This window comes from Melospiza georgiana, chromosome 5 (genome assembly GCF_028018845.1).
Source record: "Melospiza georgiana isolate bMelGeo1 chromosome 5, bMelGeo1.pri, whole genome shotgun sequence".
Lineage (NCBI taxonomy): Eukaryota > Metazoa > Chordata > Aves > Passeriformes > Passerellidae > Melospiza > Melospiza georgiana.
In genome coordinates, this window is record NC_080434.1 from 112,919 (window position 1) to 118,406 (window position 5,488).

At 42.2% G+C, this 5,488-nt stretch overlaps 1 long non-coding RNA gene across 5 annotated transcripts; it reads right to left on the reverse strand.

The window, feature by feature from the left end:
- Positions 1-813: 813 nt before the first annotated feature.
- LOC131083383 (uncharacterized) lies at positions 814-5,132 on the reverse strand. 5 transcript variants are annotated; one of them, XR_009114435.1, is made up of 6 exons: positions 4,861-5,132; positions 4,179-4,242; positions 3,413-3,488; positions 3,036-3,295; positions 2,528-2,645; positions 814-1,933 (listed from the first exon to the last, which is right to left on the reverse strand). It is a non-coding gene; the product is annotated as an uncharacterized LOC131083383 (long non-coding RNA). The 5 variants fall into 5 exon arrangements; XR_009114436.1 differs by having other exon boundaries at positions 814-1,755; positions 2,986-3,295; XR_009114437.1 differs by having other exon boundaries at positions 814-1,844; positions 2,986-3,295.
- Positions 5,133-5,488: the final 356 nt, after the last annotated feature.

A 5,488-nucleotide genomic window follows, 5' to 3' on the forward strand; every position in this document is an offset into this window, starting at 1 on the left:
TCGCCCGGCTCGGGGCTCTCCTGCTGCCGCGTCCCGCGGGCGGCCCGGCCATCGCACGGACACGATCGGGAGCGCGGGGTGGCACAGGAGCTCATTGGGCTGTGACCGCACTCGGGCTAATTAGCGCGCACGAGAGCAGCGGGCTCGGTTCGGCTGAGCTCGGCTCGGTTCAGGCAGCCTCGCAAGCCTGGCCTCGGTTCGCTCGAGGCCGTCAGGTTCGGCCGGTCTCGCCTTGGTTCGGCTGAGCTCGTTCCATTCGGCCGAAGGAGGCGTCGTTCGCTCGTGTTTTTATAAATATCTTTCTATATTGACTGTATATTTCTATATTTAGTTTTATACTTCTATAATACTTCCATTATTCCAAATAAAAACCCCGTCCCTAACCAAATAAATAAAAAAACCCCCTTCTTTTAAAGGATATTGAAAGATTTTTTATTTATACTTTGTATAATTATACATTCATATTTTAATTTATCGTTTCTTTGGATGTATTACATTAATAATGATATATATTATATATATAAAATTTTAAAATAGATTTAAATTATTATTTAAATTATGTATAATATCTACTGCTACAATTAATTTTTTCTTATATTTTTAATTTTTATATTTATCTGTATGTATTTATTATATATTTCTAAACTTAGATTTCTACCTTTATATTATTTGTATTTATAATTCTTACAATCAAAACCCTGCCTATGGACCAATAAAGAAAACCCGCTTTATTTAAGTATTTAAAAAATATTTTCATGCTTATAATTGTCATATTTATAATTTGTTCAATATTAGATGAGAACACACCTGCTCCTGCACCCCAGTGGGGCTCCTTCTCCTGGGGACCTTGGGGCGCCCCAACGGCATCAGAGCCCCGAGTCTTCACCCCCTTCTCCTCTATTTAGAAACTACACTGGAACTTCTTTCTGGAAACAAAGACATTACCTAAATCCTCTCCCCGTGTCCCAGACAGATGGATATTCAGTTATTAGTTGGCTGGGCAGCAGTTTCTTAAATAGAATGATAAACAAGATGTGAACATTTCAGCTACAAGCAAATAGGCAAATCTGAACAAGGTACTGATGGCCAGCCACTGAAGTTATTTTGAAGCAATTTTTTAAACAACAAAATACTGATACCACAAAAATAAAGCAAAAAGCTAACTACTGGCTAAGAAAAAATTAACTTTTGACAGCAACAACATTCCAACCACACAGGCTTTTTCCCGATGTCATACCTTATAACTACCTCTCTTGGGAATTCTCATCATGTATCCCAAAAGGAATAAATACCTCAGAGCGTCCTAAAGCAAAAAGTAGCACACATGAGCTCCTCACACTCCCGGGAGGCCGGCACAGCGTGCACTGAGTCTGCAATGAATTCTGCTCAGTGAGGGTCTGCAAACAAAGGTTCAACTCATGAACTGAACTGATTTTAAAGGGAGGTTTTCTAAGCACTAAAGCACAACAAAGAACAAGCAACAACAATTCTTAAAAAAATCTGCAAGTTTTATTTAGCATATATGCGACTGATTTCCACGCTGTTGCTTCTCACTTTGATTCGTCTGTAGGTTCAGGAAGATGACAATGCACACTCTGCCTTCCCTGAGCCCCCACAGCAGCTGAGCGCTGCTCCGTGTGCTCAGATCATCAGGAACTGGATTACACGTGCGCGGATGGACTGGAACTGCTCTGCTGCAGATTCAGGAGATGATGGCAGAGAGGGGCTGGCCGAGGCGTCGTCCCAATTCCATTGCTGTGTGACGAGAAGCAGTTTGTTCCCAACAGCTGCAACAATCCCCAGCTCCCTTCCGTGGTGAGTACCGATGGCACACAAATGGCAGCCTGAGGAAATCGTGTTCTGGGCTCTAAGTGCTTGGGACAGGGTCTGATTTTTTGTTTTGTACTTGTATGATGATTAATACAACAGGGCTCTGATGGATGACATGGCAACACAGAATTAAAAACTCCTCAATAGGATTACATCGACTTCTAGGAAAACACAAAAGCTTAGGACCCTTCTGAAATCTACTTTTAATCCAAAGCACGGGGCTTGTCAGCATGCTGCACCTTCCAGCTTTTCAAAGGAGCTTACCTCTGAAGACCAGGAAACATTGATTTCTACAGAAACAATGGGCAACCCCCAGGCTAATCTCAGCACTACTGTTTAATAGGGGACCTGCCAGCGTGCCAGTCCAGCTTCAAGTGTGCTTTACTTCAGTCTAACATCCCCACACAATTCTTCTCACATCTCCCAACCCTGACATCTTATTTTCCCCTAAAGCTTCTCTTCATTAGCAATTTCCAAGTAACATGGTATTTTTACAACATTCAAAAATGTCATGCTGGACTGTGCTACAGAGTAATCTGCAAATATAAGCTGAGCAAAGTTTGAATTGACTTGAACAGAGAATAAACCTACAAGTGAACACCTTCACCTGCCTACAAAGAGCCAACAAGCCCCTGGCAGCTGCCAGCATCAAAGCACAGCGGATGTTTCTAATACAGGGTAAGGATAACAATATCACCTTCTGTTCTCTCCAGCTTCTTTTCCCTGCAGTCATATTTTGCTTCTTATGATTTTTTTAGTCTCTGTATCTTCTTGGACAGCACCGAGCCCGACGACAAGGATACGAGAGTCTTTCCCTGCCGGGCGGAGAGAACCAGGAAAACAGTTAAAATAAGAACAGGGCAGTTTGAAATTCATACTTGCAACGAGAAGCAGCGCCTAACCAACAGAACAAAAGTAAACAAAGCATGACACCTCCCCGGGGACAGAAGACTCACAAACTCTCCAGGATTTACAGTTCTAGCCACCAACCCCTTCAGGACAGCAGCCAAGTGTCCCATGGGGTGGTGCTGCACCAAAGAACCATCTGAGAGTGCCCAAAGAGTGAAATGCACAATATTTTGCAAAGACAAAAAATCTTGCAAAATAACAAAAATACAATAGATGTAAACTACAGGGCAAGAGTACAAGTGTTACCTTTGGGAGCTGGAACCATCCAGGTGAGCCCCTGATAACTGGATCCTCACCAGAGTTTGAACCCTTCAGGACACAGAAGGGTTTTCCCCAGAAACTTCACAGACTGAGTTTTGATAGAAGCATGCTCGCCGGATCCTCAGAAACGTCGCCCATTCTCCAGGTGTCTGGAGAGAACTGCAAATGGCTCTCACGTAGTTGGAGCTGGTTCTGTAAGGTCTCAGGGTGAATTTCACCAGATGCAACCAAACTGGGCAACTCCCCGTGGGACAGAAGGAACTCAAAGCTTGGGTAAGCAGAGCTGCAGCAAATACTGAGGAAACAAACATAACAGCGTAAAAAATAATAAACCATCCTTTTTTTTCTCTTGCTTTTGTTTTTTTTCTGATTCAGATCAGCATAGCAATTAAAGAGAAGGTGAAAAACTCACCATTACTGAACATTTCATCACCTGTAAGCTGAGCATCCTTAGCATAGGGGACTCCAAAGTTAAAATTCACCGATCCCTGGGAAATAAAGCCAAATATCGTATGGTAAACAATCAAACAGCAGACATAAAAATTTGTTTCCTCTAAGGACTTTCAGGTATGTATGCATCTCTGCATTACACATCAGAACATACACTTTATACCATCACCTAAAACATAATAATTTACCTTTAAATTTTGATAGTATAGCATGAATTTTTAACTTAAACTGGTGATCTATTATTATTCAGTTGGTGCCTGAAGTTATTTCTGCAGTCACGTTCAAAAAAACATGAATTTTTTTTACTGGAATGAGCAATTGATTTCAAAGTCATCACAAGCCCACCAAAACACAAAGCTGGGTTCACTGGACGGGTCTGTGAGCTAGAAGTAGTTAGACTTGTACTTCCCTCTTGTTCCTCCAGAACCAATAAATCCTGTCAACAAAACCAGGATCTTTAGTCCACTGCTGTGAAAGATTTTACAAGGATGATGGTTTGATTTGTGTTTAGAAGTTTTGATTTGAAATGGCCAGTCCAATGGATAAAGACAGTTTACGTAGTATTACAGTACTATTATTATTATTTCTATTATTATTTTTACTAGTACTACTACTATTATTATCACCTGCTACTGGAAGAAACAAACCAGTAGTACCTATACTTAATTACGTTTATTTCCAGAAAATAATAAAGAAAAAGAACCAAACCAATAAAAGTCACTTCCTACCTTTTATATCAAGGGATGAAAAATTTCTCTTGGGCTCTTCTCCAATTGATCAAGACTCATAGCACTGAAAGGCAAACAAAACAGTGCTTTATAGAAGGCCAAGTGCACGTTTCAAGGCTGAACCACCAACTGATTGCAGTGACAGCAGTTACAACATGAATCGTTCCCAGAGCCTCTGTTCAATGGAATGTTCTGTGGAACTGCCATTTCTTTCACAAAACACTAACTTCCAACAATTCCTAAACGTATTTTGTATTTTAAAACCACAGAAGTTAGTGAGACTCTGTGTCGAGATCAGGTTTAAATTTATTTCCTTCCAAAGCACAGAGCTCTGTTCCATCACCCTTCCCTTCGGCTCTACACTGAATCATGGTGAACATTTGAGGAGTGCTCAGTAATCAATTCTATTTCTCTCTTTTTCTAGTTCTCTCTATTCCTAAATCATTCAAGACAAGTCAAATGAAAAATGACAAGTTCAGCATCAGAGTCACACTTTTTCCTTTTGTCTGGTCAAGAACAGGCTCTAAATCCACTTATTGCTGCCTTCAAGGTTTAAGACTTGCAAAACCATTCTTACATGTTTTACAGGTTTCTCATACAACCCACAGAACGCAAGCTCTGAATTACAGGAAAAGGTACACAGGCAAATATCTAAAGGGATCACTTATTTGTAAATACATACCTTGATAGAGAGCGCACTGAGAACCTTTCCGTGGGACTCTAAGGGAGACGTATTTTCTCAGTACCCTGTAAACAAGAAAAGCTACGATATATTACAGGACATCCCCACTTTTTCTACATATTCAAATAGGATTTTTAATAAAAACAGTTCAGTTACAAAAGAAGGAAGAAAACCAAGCTAATTTTACTCAGCTGTATTTACTGCCGATTTAGAGAAAAATGCCGGGCCGCGTCGCCCGTTGCGTCACATGCCGCGCCAGCAGCAGGGCCTGCCGGGAGTTGGAGTCTCGGGCTGGCAGCCACTCATGTGCCGCGTCGGCCGTTGCGTCACACGCCACGCCAGCAGCAGGGCCTGCCGGGAGTTGTAGTCTCGGGCTGACAGCCACGGCTCCGTCCCCCGGGAGCCACCCTCCCGGGGGTGGAGGGTGCACTCCCTCCCGGGCATCAAACGGGTCCTTCGCCCCAGGGCGGGGAAGGACCTGAGGCAGCACCGCTCCTCCCGAATGCCCTCTCTTTTTCCCTCCAACTCTTTTTCTTTTTTTAACTCTGTTTTTCACCCCTTTCCCTTCCCTTCTGCTCTCCTGCTTTCTTTCCTTTCCCTTTTTTTTTTTTTTTTCCTTTTTTTTTTT